We start from the raw sequence: 17339 nt of genomic DNA on the forward strand, positions 1-17339 counted from the left end.
TCCCAGGGGGCTCGGGGTTAGCACTGAGTGGGTGTCTGTGGTCTCTGCCCACCTCCTGGGGCTTGGGGACAAGGACAGGGGACTTGGTCCCCATGGAGAAGGCCAATATGGGATCAGCCTGGGTGACCCCATCCTCTGCTTTCACCCCTAAAATGGATGGGGATGGGATGGGGATGGGATGGGATGGGGATGGGGATGGGGATGGGATGGGGATGGGGATGGGATGGGATGGGATGGGATGGGATGGGGATGGGATGGGATGGGGATGGGGATGGGGATGGGGATGGGGATGGGGATGGGGATGGGGATGGGATGGGGATGGGGATGGGATGGGATGGGATGGGATGGGATGGGATGGGATGGGATGGGATGGGGATGGGATGGGGATGGGGATGGGGATGGGGATGGGATGGGGATGGGATGGGGATGGGGATGGGGATGGGGATGGGGATGGGGATGGGGATGGGATGGGGATGGGGATGGGGATGGGATGGGATGGATTTCCCAGCCCCCTGCCCCCTGCCCCTGTGCGCCTTCTCGTGCGTGGTGCGTGGCCGCCTGCCGCCGGCTTCTCCCGCTCCCCTGCCCTCCCACATCGCCTCTCCTCCTCCTCCTCCCCGCGCGCTGGGTGCAATGAGAAATGTACTTGGCTCCCGATCCTAGAGTGGGAGGTGAAGGCAAAAAAACGCGACTTCAGCTCCACGGCGCGTGGGAGGTGGCTGATGGCAGCTCTCCACCCTTGACTCCTTGCTGAGGCTGAGGTGGGAGCCCCACGGCCACCCCTGGACACCTCTGCGCCCTCTGGGCTGAGCCCACTGTCCCTGTGCGCGGGGACAGCCGTGGCGTTGGGTTCCTGGAGTGAAGCAGGGGGCTCCTGGTGTCCCCGTGAGCAGCACCGTGCCCTCGGACCCCTCGGACCTTCCCACGGGCAGAGTTTTGGGGCCACGTGCTCGGATTTCCCCGGGGGAGCCCATGGGGCGGGAGCTGCTGGGGCTGCCCGGCCGAGGACCACTGCTGGAGACCCCCAGGACCCCGACCTGGCCAGAAGAGGAGCAGCCCTGGGATTTGAAGAGAAATGCAGCAGAGTGCAGCACCGTGGCACAGCCCGAGGCATTTAGAAGCAGAGCCCTGGCTCCTGGCAATTTTTCCTGCGCCCAGGACGGGGCGGAGGGCACAAGGTGCTGCTGAGCTCGTCTCATTTTTGCTCCCACCCCCATGGCAGAGAGGTTGTGCACACACGCAAGGCTGGGTGCTGCTCCTCCACCCTCCCCAGCAGCCTGCTCGCCCCCCGGGGGCTGCGCCCTCACCCCCAAATTCTGGCTGTGACCCCCCCCAGCACCGCCGACCCCAAGCCCCCGTTGCCAGAAGGGCACTGCCCTCACCCAGCCGTGAAGTCCTGGCCTGAAAAAGGAAGAAGGAGACTTTAGGAAAGGGCTTTGCAGTGCCTGCTGCAGCCGGGCTCGCTGCGAGGGGAGGATTTAGCTTAAAGCCTGTGCAAATGCTCTGCACTTATTGCAGGTTTCCTTCCCCTGGCTTCTTGGATCCCAGGAGACCCGCACACAGCCGGAGCTCCAGCTCTGGCTTTCAGCTGTGCCAGGGGGGGGATGCGTGGGGAGCACAGCCCCAGCTGAAAGGGGAGAGGGCCAGCAGGGCCCCCCCAATCCACCTGGGGCTGCCCCACTGCCCGCACCCACCCCCCGTGGGGCTGGGACCCCCGGATTTAATCACACCTCCGTCACCGTGCCGCGGTGCTATTCCCTCCTGAGCACCAGACGTGCAGTGAGACCCCTCTCGGGGGCTCGTCCCCAGCCCCCTGTCCCCACACAGCTGTCCTGGAGAGGTGGTGTCCCCCTGCCTGGTGTCCCCCTCGACCCCTCGCCAGCTCCAGTCCTGGGGAAGTGAAACCCAAGCTGTTTGTGCGGCGCAAAGCCCAGGGCAGACATTCCTCCCCTGATTGAAACCAGACCTCCCGCGATGCTGCCGGGGCTGGTGGGGAAGGTGTACGGAGCGGGGCAGAGCGGGGTCTCCTTCCAAAACAGATTTAGGTTCTTGGGTTTCCCCAGTGGGTCGAGGTCCGAGTGCTGCGGCCTCGCGCAGAGACCTGGAGCTGAAGCGATCCCCGAGGGGACCCCAGCCCCTGACTGCTCCCTGACCCCCATCCCAGCCCTCCCGGCACCACAGGATGGGGATATCTGCCCTGGGGGGGGTCCCGGAGGGGCAGGGATGTGGTTGGGGTGGAAAATGCTGCCGAGGCTCCGGCACAGGGAGCACGGGATGATGATGCGCAAACACGGCCGGCAGCAGCTACGGGCACAGGGGAGGAAGGTGGGTGAGATGGGGATGTCCCATCTTGTGTCACCCCCTCCTTCACCCCCCCAAAAAAATCCCTACCAAGCCGCACAACCTGAAAAAACAAACATTGAGAAATCCAAGGGGGGAAAAAAGGGAAGTGGGGAGGTCAGCGGGGCTCAGCACGGGGCTCAGCTGGCGAGCGGGGCCAGAAGCTGCTGAGGCAGCCCCTGGTGAGTGTTTCCCCCCCTGGGACAAACCTGGTCCCATCCCAGGAGCTGCTGCAACCCCCCCACAACCCTCCCCACCGAGCTTTTCGGGAACTGAAACTCCGTGCTGCAAGCTGCGGGGATGAAGCAAGAGGCACTCGGGTAGGAAGCGGTGAGTGTGCACCACGGCGCGCCGCGGGGCAAGGGTTCCTCCTCGCCACCCGGGTGCCGAAGGGCTTGGAGCCCACAGTGGTGGGATATCGAGCTCTCCGTGGGCTCCCGGCAGGATTTGGGCACCCCGTGCCCGAGCACCAGCAGCCCTGTGACAGCCTGGCACGTCGGCAGTAAGCGAGGCTGACAGGGCTATTGGAAAACAAGTCGGCACTTCCAAACAGATTCTCTTTGCTGCTCTTTTCCTTCCTGAAGCCGGCCTGGCTGTGGCAGGGGTTGCTCAGGAAAGCCAGCAAGCTAATATATTCATGTCATCTTGCATTTGGTGCCAGGACATGAAGTAAACACTGTCAGGGACCTCGCTCAGGTTCAAAGCCGAGCCCTGTTTCTTATTCCGATCACATTATCCATGCTCCCCGTACGGATTCATTGATTCATATCTTAAAAAGAAAAGCCTTCAAAACCCATTAAGTCTGCCTTGCCATTCCAGCCCTGCTCTCAAGGGCTAGGGCAAGAAGCATTAACTAATCTGCTCACATTACTTTGCCTTTGAACCGAGCATCTCGCCGTGCCAATCAAGCGTGTTTGGAAGTGATACGCTGCGGCGCAGGGCAGGCTCGGCCGGCGAGTTCACTGCATGTCAAATAAACCCAGGAGCCAGCACCTGGGTGCTGGGTGGGCGAATCCACCCCGCTGGGCTCCCCCCCAGCCCCTCCACCTGTCCCCTTGGGGTGCTGGGGGTCAGCACGGCCCCGGCTCAGCCCCGACCCCGTGTCCCCGCACCCTGCCCGGTGCCAGGCATGGGTCAGCCCATGGTGTCCCCCTCCGGTTGGGTGCGGAGGTGGGAAGGGTGGAAACGGGTCCCCAGAGGAGACTTTGCCTTGGCCCTGCCACGGGCTGAGCTTTCTCAGGACCTCCGATGGCGGCTGGGGCACGAGAGCGGGGACCTCGCGGTGTCACCCGGCCAGGGGCGAGGGGCTTTCACGCAGCGACGCCCTCCCGGGGATTACGAAAGCTGCGCTGCCTCTTGCCAGGGCAGGGAAGGTCCTTCCAGTCTCCTGGGCTCTGGCTCAGCCAGCACTCGCTGTTTATTTGGCTTCGAGGAGCTCGCAGCATACCCCAACGTGCTCCTGGGAGCCCCGAGTGCTCCAGCGTGGCTGCCCAGGGCATCGGGCTGGGCTTCCCAGTGCCCCGCACCCCTGCAGCCTGCCCCGTCATCTGGGGAGGAATTATTCCCTCTCCTTTCGGTCTGGCTGGAGGGGATGCTCGGGGTGTTCCTGGCACAGGCTCCTGAAGGCTTCCCATCCCTCCGGAGCCAGCAGGGAGGCCGGCTCCATCCTCTCCACCCTCATCCGACCCCCGCGTTCAGGTCCTGGAACTGTTTACTGGACAGGCTCGGAGGGATTTGGCTTTGCTGCTGTTTCAAGTGCTGTTGATGGCTGTTGTTTTTGAGGTTTGGAGCAGTCCAAGAGGATGTTGCCATCGAGCAGGGATTAATCACCGCCGTCCCAGGCTCCTGCGGTGGCTGGGCTCGCAGAGCATCTCTGGCCCCAGCAGAGCCAGGCTTCCCAGAAAGCTCCCCATCACTTTCTGTTTCAGATCCCATCAGCTGATGAACCAGGACCAGGCTAGGTTATTGGGTTTGACCCCTATTTCAAAATCCTTTTGCGTGGGGAATCAGTTTTCCAGCTGGAAAAGGGGAACAGGGACCTGGGGAGGGAACGTGGGGCCCAGCTCCGTGCCGGGGGAGAGGTGTGCGTGCCGCCGAGAGCGGGGAGGAGGAGGCAAAGCTGGGGCGAGGGGAGGATGCAGACAAGGTCTCAGGATCAGCTGGCTGAGACGTATCCATGGGGAATTACACGCAGGTCTGAGCCTGTCAGATTACCCGAGCCGGGAAGGGGGGAGCGGGATGAGGCAGGAGCCAGAGGGAAAGGGAGAGGGGAGGAGTGGGCAGAAAGTGGGCAAGGAGGGGAGGGGGGCAGGCAGGAAAGGGGGGAGCAGAGGGGAGCCCCCAGCCCTGGCCACGATGGGTGCTGGTGGGCTGGTGGGGGCAAGGAGGAGAGGGGAGAAATGGGATGGAGGGGGTGGAAAGAGGCTGGGAGCACCAGGAGCCCCCCCAGAGCCCACCTGGCCGAGGGCTGGGGTGGGTGCCCAGCCAGGGCGCGAGCACCGTGTGCCACAAGCAATTAAGTGCGAAGGTCAGAGGCGAGCGTCCTCATTTGCTGCCTGTTAATTACTCTTGATCCTGCTCTAATTCCTCCTAAAGCCAGCCCCAAGGAGAGCCTTGGGTTGGCCACTGGGGACAGGCCAGTCGGGGAGGACGCAGGAGCCGGGCAGGGCCACCAGCCCCCGGGGACCCTCGGGGAGGGCGGCGAGGGGCGGCCGCGCTGGGCGGTGATGGAGGCAGCGCCATGTGCACCACTGCCCTGCTCATCGGCACGCTGGTCGTGATGCTGCGCCGCCGCTTCTTCAACAAAGTGGAACCGTACGTCCTCCCCCTTCCCCGGCTCCTCGGGGACCCCCCCAAAATTTGGGGCAGCAGAACTGAGGGTGGCCCCCAGGGGTGGGGTGGGGGGGGTCCCGCGTGCCCAGCCCGTCCTTGGAGGGGGTTGGTTTGCTTCTGGATTCTGTGCTCCGGGGGACACCAGGCAATGCGCCCCTGTGCCGGGCGTTGTGGGATGCGTTGTTTTCTCCTCCAGCAAGGAAGAAATGTGGGCTGAGTCCTGTCCCTTTGTGGGGCAATTTGCCTGGGGAGGAAACCACACAGTGCTCTCGGGCACGGGGACGTGACCAGGGACACCCCAGCAGCGCCGAGCCCCCAACCTTCACCCGCTGCACTCTCCCCACGGGAAGGTCCTGCCCCATCCCTGGGGCGCCGGGAGGTTTGCCTGAGGGTCTCGGTATGGAGGAGGTTTGGGAGATGTGTGGCGTGGAGGTGCCAGCCTGGAGCAGATGGGAAAGGACCTGGGACCACGGGGTGGGCTCTGCACGTCCCCACCATGACACGGGCATGGTGCCGGTGGCCGTGGCTACCTGCGGCTCCCCGCGGCTCTCGGCAGGGAGCTTTGCTCCCATCCAGGGCTCTCCGCCCTCTCCACCGCCAGGCTCAGCTCGAGGTTTCCGCTGTAGACGCGCAAATCTATTTACCAGCGGAGACTGGAGACATCTGAAAGTGGGGAGGTCAAATTGGCACTTAATGAGCCAATTAAGTCAGGGCAAGGAGAAGCAGGACTCGAGGCAGGGAAGGCATCTCCTGCCCTGTGCGCCCGCCAGCCCTCCCTGTGCTACCTGCACCCCCGGCTGAGTTAAAGGCTTCTTGGTGCCTGAGCAAACGCTCTCACTGCAGGCGTGGGGCCGTCAGGGGGGCACCAGGGGGTGTTTGAGGCACCTCCAGCTGCAGTTTGAGCCCTGCCCCGGGGCAGCGTGCCTGGTGCTGGCAGCTTGAGGCTGGGCACAGCGTGAGGGCTCCCTGGCACAGCACAGGACCCCGAGCAGCACAAGGGAAGGACCCACAGGTAGGCAGCCAGGAGAAGCTCCCTCCAAGCCCCACTGCAGCTCTCAGACAGGCGTGAGAAGCCGTGTGCTGCTGGGTTACTTCTTTTGGAGATTAATTGCTGCCATCGCTGGAGACCACCGGCGATTCAAACTTAAAAGAGCAGCAGTCACATCCCAGCGAGTCCCGCAGCGGCTCTGTGGCAGAGAACAAACCTGTTCCTGCAGGGGAAGGTAACAGGTTTTCTGCTCGCTCTATTTTGGTCATCCATCTACCCACCTCGCTCTGCGCTGGCATAAATCACTGCAGCTCCGCTGACAGGTTTATGCCAGGAGAGAATTCATCTCCAGCCTCTCGTCGTCTGGAAAATAGAAGTGACAGGAGGAAGAGAAAGAAGCGCTGCCCATCAGGGGTTGTGGAGAAATGTTATGGGCAGAAGGGAGCAAGGCTTCGGACGGGCACGGGGGAGGGCGGGCAGTGTCCCCCGGTGGCCTCCAGTTCAGCTGGGTGCTGGGGGGTGAAAGGACCAGGCTCAGGCCAGGCAGCCACCGGGGTCCCCATCCAGCATTGAGGCTGGGATTTCCATCAGATGTGCCTTGCTCGGGATGACCCCTGGATTAAAGATCTCTCCAAAAACCAGCACAGAGCGAGGAAGAAGGCAGGAGAGCACACGTTGTGTGGGATCAAGCTGTCGCGGCGCAGGAGCGTCCCTCCGGCTCTGACGTCCCCGTGCGCCAAGCAGGGCGTGCGTCCTGGGCAAAGGACACAAATGAACAGCGCAGGCAAGAAGAGATTATGTAAAATCCCCCGCTCATTGACCTCCTTCACGTCCCGTCTTCTATTTATAAGCCTTGGGGCTGCCAGGGGACAGCGCGGGGTGTCCTTGGCCCGTGCTGGCAGGGCTGGGGTGCTCAGCCATGGGGCAGGGGGCTCAGGCTGGTCCCTGGATTTGGCTCCCACCGTCTTGAAAAAAAAGGTTTGAAGGGTCTCCTCCTGGCAGCCCGATGGCTGGAAGCGATGTGCTCACCTGGACACAGAGGGGCGGAGAGGTCCAGGGGGGCTCCTTGGGCTTCAGCCCTTGGGTTTGCTCATGGAGCAGTGATTTACTCGCTGGTTTATGGGATATTCAGTGAGAACATCCCGGGCTGGTTCTGGATGTCTGCTCTGCTTGCCTTCCCCAAGATCTTCCCCTCTGGTCCCTGCTGGGGTTCGCCGGGCAGGGGCAGCTCCTGGAGATGTGGGGTTTGGGGAGAGGGAGGTGCTGCTGGCCCACAGCTTGGTCTCGGTGCTGGTTCATGGCACACAGGGCACTGAGCACCCAAGGCAGCAGGGAAGCACCCAAAGGAGCCTGCAGGGAAGAGGCAGGAGTGCGAGGGGACACGTCCTGCAGGCGGCATCTTGAGGAGGGAGCAGGATGGGGGCTCCGTGGTGCAGGGCTGGGCCAAGGCAAAGCGAAGGGAGAGCTTTGGGGAAGGGAAACGTGGCTTTGCCCTCACTGCTGCTTTCTCAGCCCCCCTCAGCAGGGCAGGAACAAGTCCCCCAGACCCAGGAGGGTTGTTTTACTGGGAGAGGGTGCGGGGACAGGGAGCGTTCGGTGCCTGCACCAACCTCTCCCCCCAACGAGGACACCTTCATCGCGCCCCATGCCCCAAGGCAAGAGCAGAGCCTCTGCACCTTGGGCTGAAGAAAACAGAGCCGGTAGCTTGGCATCATCTGGATTCCACCTCCCAGCTCCATCCCCTCTGGGAAGCAGGACGTGACCTCCTCATTTCCAGCGCCAGGCACGGCTGGCAGCCAGCAGCAGCGGTGCACGGCTCCGCATCTCCGGGCTGGAGCAATCAGCGCGCAGCAGGCATGCACAGACAAGTGTCAGCTGAATTTCTGTGCGACTTTAAATACATTAGCAAGGCCACAAGTACAGCTCCGAAGTGCTGCAGGCACAGCCGGGCTGATAAATAACCCCCCGAACCCAGCAGCAGGGAAATAACCCACCTCCTTCCACGGGAGGCAAGGCAGGAGCTGGCTTTAGCACCAGCTTCCCCCCTAATATCTATAAAGCAGGAGAGCAGAGCTGCTCGCCGCCTTGCTGCGCTTTAATCCAGTACCACAAGGGTCAATTCTGTGCCACTTCTGCGGAGTCATTATACCGCCTGTTATATAAATGTCTGGGCATGCACAAAAGGCAGTGCTGATACAGTGGCTCCGACACCAACTCTCTCCAACACCTGCTTTTCAGCTGGAGAGAGAGCTGAGCACAAGAACATCTCGAGAGCTGTCACACAGAAAGCTGCTGTCTTTCAAGCTGAATGGAGGTCTAAATAGCTCTCACTTCTCCTTTAGAATCTCATTTCTAAATGCAATTAATACTGGCACATGCATAATGAGAGACTGACGAGCGAATACAGACTCCGGCAATAGAGAAGCCAGCCCCAAGTGCTATGTAAATATTACAAATCCTCACTAGAAGCTGACCCGGGGAAGGCAGCTTTCTGATGATTAAGCCCAAGTGACAATGCGACTGGATTCCTACATCTGTCACAATACTACCTGCTGATACATAATGAGCTACTCTACAAGAAGCAGCCCTCGCTGCTCTTCAATGCAGATAAAATGTCTATTTGCAGAATGTAATTAATCTCTTCTTCAAAATCAGGAACCTTAGTGTCCTTGGTAACAACATGCCAGTGACTCAGAGGGAGTCTCAGGCTTTTTCGCCTGGTTTTTGAGCGAGATGTTGGAAGTGACCCCAGATTCTCGCGCTGGAAAAGAGCGATGTGCTGGGTACCCGCAGGTGGGGATGGGTTTCACCCCCTGCTCCGGGCTCTGCAGGGTCCCTCCGGTGGCTCCAGGCGATTCCTGGGCACGGCTCAGCCACGTTCACTGAGAGGAGATGCCAAAACCTGGCCCCCGAGCAGCCACGCACCAATTCCCCTCCGCCACCAGCTGCTGAACCATCACACCGATCGCCTTCGGGTGCAGCTCGTGCAGGGAAGGGGGCACCAGGAGCAGGGCAGGGCTGTTCCCCAGGCAGCTTCCGACCCCGCTGCCTTATTTCAGCCCAGTGGGGCAGGGGATGGAGGTTTGAAGGCACAGCCGAGGTGCGGAGCCTTGGCACCGGCACGGGGACGTGCTGCTGGCAGAGCCCCTGCTCCCTCCCCACGTGCTTGGGCACCGCTGGCTCCTCCGGCCTCCCAGATCCAGGCAGGTGCCGTGAGCACCCAAAATTCAAATTCCTGCCACCCAAAAGCACCCCGGGGCCGTGGCAGCTGCCTGTGAATGGCACCGGGATGGAACCGCTGCTGGGCTTCACGCACTGACCCGGTTCGGGATGAGCCACGGTAAAGGGATCACTGGTTGGGAAGAGGGGGAGAAGGAGGGCTTGTGTGATTTCTTTATTTTCCTGGAATAATAATAATAATAATGGTATTTGTTGGCTAAACTCATCATATTTGCAGCAATACCTTGTGGGACTTCAGTCGAGGTGCTTGGCCACCCTACAAGGGATGCTCACCCTTGTCCTCTGCCCGTTGTTTTGCAGGGATGGAAAAAAAATGGGGAAAATGTGGGATTTTCCTGCTCCTTGGGTGCAAAGCCTCCCTTTCTTGCAGCCAGTTAGCATTTAGAAAGGCAGACGAGTACAGGGGGGCTGCAGCAGTCCCCCAGCCCCGGCTCACCCCTTCTCCTCCATCCCCAGGCACCCCAAGGGAGAGGAAGAGCCCAGGAGGGAGGCTGGCTCCGACCCTGGCACCACGTAGCAGCGCTCCAGAGTCAAACCAGGTGGGATGTAGCTGGTAGGTGGGAGCCAAGCAGCTTTGGGGAAATCGGGGAAAAAAAATAAATAAATGGGTTTTGCCTTTCTGCCCTGCCACGTTGCTCATGGACCCTACCTGTGTTTTAATGGTGGTTGCTCTGTGTTTCCCCCAGGATTTCTAGGTCTCGTTGCCTGTCGGTGAGGCTCTGAGGGCTCTGGAAAAGCGGCTGGTCCTGGGGGGAGGAAAGGAGAGAAGCGCTCGGAGCCCGAATTGGCCGGATCGGAAGGGAAAAGCAGATTTCTCTGGCACTCCCACTAGCAGCCCGGGTCCCAGGTGAGGCCACATCCAGCCTCTCCTCCCCAGCCTCCTGCCCTGACGTGGGGACACCTCCTGGGGACAGAGCCCGCTGGGCTCCAGCTGGGGTGGGCACGGGGCATGTGGGGGCTGCTGCAGCCTCGTGTCCTGCACCACGACCCCAGGGCATGAAGGACAGCTCCAGGCTCTCCGTCTGCAGGTCCCAGTGATCTCAGCCCTGCGAGGACACCTTTGGCATTGAGGCTGAGGATTCCTTGGCCTGGGCTGGGGCAGGGACATATTTCCTACCCCCCCCCCCAGCCTGCAAAGCACTGGCCAAACGCCCACGGGCGGGTGGGATCGCCCTGCCCTGCCTTCCCTCGGACCAGTTCCCTGATAACCCTGCCCAAACAGCTCCCAGCCAGCCACCAACCCTTCCTCCTCCTCCTCCTCCTGCAGCCTCCCACCTTGGCACACGCCGACACCCCCCAAAAAAAAAAACAAACCCTCTCCGCTCTGCACCGGCAGCCACAACACCGACAAAATCCCATCGCCCCGGCTCCCCTCCTGCAGCCGAAGGGGAACCGGGGCTAAATGCTGGCAGAAGAAACAAATTCCCCCGTTTTGCAGGGAGCACATGGGGGGGCAGCCAGCAGCCCCCTGCCGATGCCCCCCGGGAGCCGCACCGCAGCCCGCGGGCACGGGGCGCTGGCACGGCCCCCTCCCAGCGGCGGGGCTGGCGCGGCCCCCGCAGCTCTCCCAGCTCCACAAATTCGTTAATAAAAGATCAGTTTGCAGGCGCAGCTTGCTGTAGATGACAGCATTAGAGGCGCATCTGCTTCTGCTAAGCACCGGGCTCGTGCTGGGTTTCTTTGGTCCATTTGCGGCAGGGAAGAGTTGCTTTCGGCAGTCAGAGCTGTCTCGTGTCTCGGAGAGGTGGTGGGGGGGTAGGGGGTGAGGGGGGGAAGATATATTTTCGGCTCTATTTAGCCACAAAAATTTGGTTTCGGAATAAAGAGAAATATTCCCGTTTGCTGCCAAAGCGAGGCAGGCGATCTCTGCGCGAGCCTCCGTTCATTTGAGAACTCGGTGTCCTGCTGGAAAAATAAATGCCCTGATGGGAAAAGCCTCTCGGCGCGCATCGATCCGCCTTCGGGGCCGGGGGACTTGCAAACATCAGCTCCGACCTCGCTGAAAAAGCAATTCCCACAGCTTTTGCTGATGGGCACGAGGCGGGAGGAGACGGGGCCCTGCGCTTTTGGCGGGCGAAGCGGTTACACAGCAGAATCCCTGCCGCGGGCACAGCTGCACCGGCCTCACCGCAGCCAGAGCCAACGCTCGGTGCCAAATACGCAGCTTTTCCACCCAGAACGGGCCGTTCGGGAGAGCTGACCAAACCTTGGTGGCCACAGGCAGGATGCGGCGAGGGGGAGAGGGAAGCTCCTGATGTGTGGTGGGGAGAAACCAGCCCCGGGTGCCCTCCCTGGCACCGAGGCAAAGCCAGCCCTCCAAGAGCCCCCAGGGGCTTGGTTCTCCGCAATGGCAAGTTCACAAACGCCTCCAGAGGTTTCCTAATAGATTTTTTTTTTCCCCTGAAGCTTTTTAATTAAAAAACCTCAACTCACTTCCAACATTTTTAATTATCATTATATTTTTTTTCTCCATAAAGGAATTATGATGTGCAGGGAGAATAAAAGCGGTGTTTTACCCGCAGCTGCCTTCATTTTGTAGCAGATTAAAAGCAAGACGGAGAGTCGGTAATGCCAGGAGCAGGGGGGGGTCAGGGGATGATGAATAAAACGCACATGAACCGAAGGCAGCGCAGGAGAGATGGGGGCTGGAGAAACAAAAGCTTGGCTGCACTGGAGCCTCAAAAGCAGCATCAGCTCCTCGGATGAGATAAATCACCTGGGCTCCCCTGACGTGCTGGGATTGCTGCAGCACGGCTTTTCTGTATTGATTTAAGGGAAAAGAAAGGTCAGGGGCTGAGCTGCAGGAGGCGTCGGGGCTGAGCCTGCTCAGCTCTGGGCGACCGGCGGCGAGCAACAAGCAGGAGCCGCGTTCAGGCAAGGACAGGAGCAGGATGGGGACAAACCCCAAAAGAAACGCACGTGCGCTGGGGACACAGCCCCAAAACCTTGAATCAGAGCCTGTTTGCAGGGTTAGGCCAGGCACAGTTATCCCAGACTTAGGGAAAATCCAGATTTCAGCCTGGGTTTTACCATCAGCGACTCCGACCTTGCCTCCCATCTGGCTGTGCACACACAAAATGAGAAAAAAATAAAAAAAAATAAAATAGAAAGGACAACGAGGGGCCAAATGGAAGGGACACAGCCTGAAAATGGCACGGTGCTGCGGGGAGCGGGGTCACTGCACTGCCAACCCAGCGAGCAAACGTCGGCTACACGGGGGGGGGTCGGAGATTTGGGGGATAAAGGGCTCCTGATAAACGGCCAGCTCTCCGCCTGGGGAGCTCCGAGAGGGCGGATTTGGTGAGAAATGCTCTTTATTTATGCTCAGGGAGCTGCAGCCAGCGGCTGAGCTAAGCGGGGTGAGCCCAACGGGGCTGCTGGCCCGCGAGGTGTCCGCTGCCCATGCTGAGAGGCGGGAGGGTCCCAGGAGGTACTCGGGGGGTGGGAATTCGCTCACCCTCCTCCTCTGCATCACCCCACGGCTTCAGGACGGAGGCAGGAGCAGCAGTGCCAAGGAGCAGCAGTGCCAGCCCTCGCAGGGCCACGGGCAGCTCTCCGCGGGGCCAGGAGGCTTTGGGGCCGCGGTCCTGCCACCGTGGCCCCTCCGAGGAGGGGAGGAAGGAAGGGTTGTGACATCTCCGCCTCCCGAAAATACACTTTGGGAAAAACCGAATGGGAAATGAAAGCGCGAGCGGGCTGGGCACAGCTGGGGCCGCTGGAGGTGGGGGGGGACTGGTGGGTCCCGCGCAGGCTCGTGGTGAGCGAAGCTTTGGGGCCGTGCTGGGCTGGGCTCCCCGGGGCTTATCTGGCTGCCTGCTTCCATCATTGGTCCGTGAGAAGGGAAAGGGACCACACAGCAGCAGAAAGGCCTGGAAATCTGCGAGGGAGAGCGTTCCCAGCTCCCTTCCCTCTCCCGTCACCCCTGTATGCGGTTGGCTATGGGGGACGGATGGCTCTGCATAGGCTCCAACCCTGCGAGATAACGCCTTGCAATTAAATTCCTAATTACAGCCAGCGAAAGCACTTCCCCAGCTCTGACCCTCCTGCCTCAATCACGCACGTGGTTGAACTGATGGACCGAGGGAGCCGGGGCCCCACCTCGCCAGGTCCGCCTGCTCCATCCCCTGCACGTCAAACGCTGCTCCCTGTCCTCCGCCCCAAGGCGTCCCGAAGGTTTCCTGCATCCAAAAACTTGTCATTTTCTTGTGGAATTAAAAAAAAATTAAAAAAAAAAATAAAAGGGAAAAAAAAAGAAAAGCAAAGCTACAATAGAAACAGGGGGAACAGGGGGGAGGAAATTGCTTCAAGCTTCTTAACTATCTCATGGAACAAAAATGCTGCTTGGGGCTGTTCAGGGAAAGAGAGGGTCAAATGTCCCTCATTAACACTGATTTGCTAAGAGGGCCGGGAAGCGGCAGAGGGACGCCGTCCAGCTGCCTGGCTCTGTGCAGCGGCCTGGGATCCAGGTCCTGTGCTGGGTTTCCAGCAGAGGGTGGAAACCCGCGGACCTCACCTGCTCTGACGCGGTGGCAGGGCTCTCCGGGCTGCCAGCAGCAGCGTGGAAAAGTGGTGATTTGGTGAAAAGAGCAGAATTGGAGTCCTCGGCGGGAGGCTGGCGCTGGGTCAGGGCAGCAGCCAGCCCCGGGCAGCTGGAGCCTGGGGAAGGGGAAAGGGAGAAGGCTGGCCCAGATTTGAGGGTGTAAACCAGCAGGGTTCCTCTCCAGAGAGAGCTCAATTACATTGATTTACACTTGCTGCGGATTTGGTCCATTCAACCCAATTAAAACTCCAGAGGAAGTGCAGGGAGGCAGGATGTAATTACCCGCGCTGGAATCCCAGCTCGGAACAGGAGGCAGAGCTCTCCGGATCAAATTAATCCCCGGTGCAACTCTGCCGAAGTTACACCAGGGCTATAATTGGCCTGAAACATTTTAACTATCTCATTTAATGTTATTCATGCTCTGCTGGAGATGAGAATGTTTATCCTAAATGAGAGACTCTAATGCTCCATAGCAATAATAGAGTGTGAGGCTTATGCGGTTTCTCATTTACGAGGATGCTGGGGAGGGCAGATTGTCACAGAAGATGCGGCAGATCTGGACTCCCCAAATCTTTAACCGTTTCCAGGGCTCCTGGGCTGGCTGCTCGTCCCGTCCTCCGTCTCTTGGAGATGCTGGGGGCTGGGGTAGGGAGGAAGAGGGAGCGGCAGGCACGGAGACAGGCCCTCCCAGATGAAAGCTCCGATAAATCAGCAGAAATGGCATTTCCTTGCAACAGCCTCGATTCCCCAGCGATGGTGGAAGAGGGGATTTCCAGTGCCAGGAGCTTGTCCCCGAGCCTCTGCCGGGAAGCAGCCCCCAGGTCCCCACGGGGAGGGATTGGGGTCAGCGGTGCCGGACGGATGCCCCCACGGACCCCGCTCCCGGCCGCCGTCCCTGGGGCATCCTCCGGCACGAGGACGGGATGATTCCCGGAAAGCAAAGCCTGGGGTTTGCAGCTCTCTGCCCCCTCCCTGCTCTGCCCGTGGGCTCCTTGCCACGGCCGTGGTTTAGCCCCAAAGCCTCCCGCACGCCCCGCATCCTCCCGGAGCCAGCCTGGCAGGTACCGCTCGCTGCGGGCAGCGCTGAGCTGTCGGAGGCTTTGCTCTGAGCCGTCATTAAACCCTATTTCCACTCCCCAGGCTGCTGTTAAGACAGAGCCCTGGTCGTTCTCTCTGCTCCTTTGCCAGTGCAAACCACAGGAAAGGCAGGCTGCCTGTTCCAAAGACGTTTTTAGTGCCCTGTGGCTCAGCAGAGGCTCGAGCGCTACAATTCATTCTGGCTCCTCTGTGCTCCTCGGAGGGCATCGGATCCTCCTCTCGATACTTCCTCGCTCCTCATAGACGCTACCCTAGTTTTAATTTCCAGGGCTTCCAGGCTGTTTTTAACAATGCTGAGCTTTCAAGTTGCTTCCTCCAAACTTTCTCCAGCCATGCTTTCCCAGAGCCTAAATAGCTTCGATTATTCCCAGATGTTTCTCGCTCGCTAACCCCGGAGCAGTGTTGTGCAACCGCTTGGACAGACAGCTGGTAGCGAGCAACCTGGGCTCTCCGTCCTGCTTCACCCATTTCTTCCCAAGTGGAGCAGCGATGGGATTTGTCACGGGGATGCAATGCCTTTGGCACCAGGTTATCGTGCTAGAGAGAACAGGCCTGGAGGTGGCTCAAATCCTAAGGAAACCCTCCAAAAGCACAGGTCGTCCTCTCCCGCTGGGTTCTCCTTGTTGCCTGTGCTGAGATCTCGAAGCAGGATGGTGCTGCGGGGCCAGAAGCCCAGAGGGAAGCCCGTGAGCAGGCATCACCAGGCTGCCCAGCAGCACGAGCCCAAAGGGCCTCGTTCCACCCAGGCTGGACTCAAGCCGCGGCCACACCACGCTGGCAAAGGCACGACTGCAGCCCTGCTCTGCCTGGCCAAGTTTTCCTTGGCCCGGGAGGACGCAGGCAGGAGTGAGTGCGGGGAATTAGGAGCTTCACCCCGCTGGCAGGGCTCCCGACAAACCCCTGCGGCCCTCCCGACCCCGGCAGTGCTGCAGTCTCATGCTTCACGCGCTGCGAACCGCCCACAAAACATCCCCGTTCCCACCAGCAGAGAGCCAGGGCGTAGCCGGGCTGGCGGGAGATGATGTTCTCCTTATCCACCATAAATCTTCCCACGATCACCCCGAGTACCCCGTATTTCTCAGCCCCTCCACCCATCCTGGATCCTTCCCCTTCCCTTTCTCAGCTCCGCACAGCCCCAGGGTCACCGGGACGGGTGGGAGCACACTGCGCAGCATCCCCCTCCTGCACGTGGAGGACCAGGGCATGGAGCGACCAGGAGGAGGAAAACAAGAAGGGAGAAGCTCCTCCCGCAGCTAAACCCACGTACAGCCAGCCTGACACCCCTAGGGAGACCCTGCCCCACGGCAGAGGGGTTGCACCCACAGCACCCACCCCACCGCCACGGTGCCGAGCCCTCGGGGCCGTGCCGAGGAGGAGGAGCAGGGAGTGAGGAGCGTCGGTGCTTGGAAAGCACAACCAATTTGGTATTATCACAGTTGGTGCCTCTCCGCCAGTGCCCAGAATAACAAATCCCCTTCCACCGGCCGAGCCTGAATCGCTGGAGGAAGCGGCCGAGAAACTTAATTGAGGAGCTGGGTGCGTGCGCGGAAAAACATCGCCCGGCATCAAGGAAGTCACTGTGCTGACAGCTACTGCAGGCGCCGGGGGGAGGTGAGAGGGAGAGCAGCTGCAGGTTTTTAAGTCACACAGCCCCTTCTTTTAGCCTGGGAACAAGGCGAGGCCTGTTTCCGTGGGGTCACCCTTTCTGCAGTGGCACCGAGGGGCTGTCAGGGCAGTGCGCTGGGGCTGGCCGGGCACGGTGTGCTCCTCAGCCCAGCAGGGATGAAGGCTCGAGGGTCTCTGCACGCCTCACCGGTCCCTTGGGCATCAGGAGGAGATGTCCTGAGAGCATCCTCAGCATCCTGCGGTCCTGCAGCCATCTCCTCCCGTGGCCAGGCTGCCAGCTTCACGCCCCTCGCCCTGCCCTGCCCTGCAGGAGCGCAGCCCCCGGCTGTCAGGGCGCAGGATCGCTTCCCCTGGCAGAAGCAAACAAGCAGCCAAAGGCCTGCCGGGGCTGTGAACCTGCCTGTCACGCTCCCTGACAGCCCCGAAACCTTTGGCTGCCTGTGTTTTTCCCCGACTGTCACCGCCTGTCACAGCCTCCCATCTGGAAAGCTTCCCCGAGCCCTCCGCAAAACAGACGGAGGGGGCACGCTCTGCGCCCCCAGGGGTCGGGCACCATCACAGGCACAAAAAAACAACGCTGCCGGGGCTCTGCAGCTCCCTCGCTCCCCGCAGCAGGCACAGGCACAGCCAAACACGAGCCAGCTCTAACTCCTGGCTCCCTCCGACCGCTCATCC

At 60.7% G+C, this 17339-nt stretch overlaps 1 long non-coding RNA gene across 8 annotated transcripts; it reads left to right on the plus strand.

The window, feature by feature from the left end:
* The first annotated feature begins 493 nt into the window (after positions 1-493).
* Positions 494-12035, plus strand: LOC137841550 (uncharacterized). 8 transcript variants are annotated; one of them, XR_011088655.1, is made up of 3 exons: positions 494-2670; positions 9857-9939; positions 10087-12035. It is a non-coding gene; the product is annotated as an uncharacterized lncRNA (long non-coding RNA). The 8 variants fall into 8 exon arrangements; XR_011088659.1 differs by having other exon boundaries at positions 9857-9953; positions 10087-11481; XR_011088656.1 differs by lacking the exon at positions 494-2670 and adding an exon at positions 2691-4301 and having other exon boundaries at positions 9857-9953; positions 10087-11481.
* Positions 12036-17339: the final 5304 nt, after the last annotated feature.

Source organism: Anas acuta, chromosome 18, assembly GCF_963932015.1.
Source record: "Anas acuta chromosome 18, bAnaAcu1.1, whole genome shotgun sequence".
Lineage (NCBI taxonomy): Eukaryota > Metazoa > Chordata > Aves > Anseriformes > Anatidae > Anas > Anas acuta.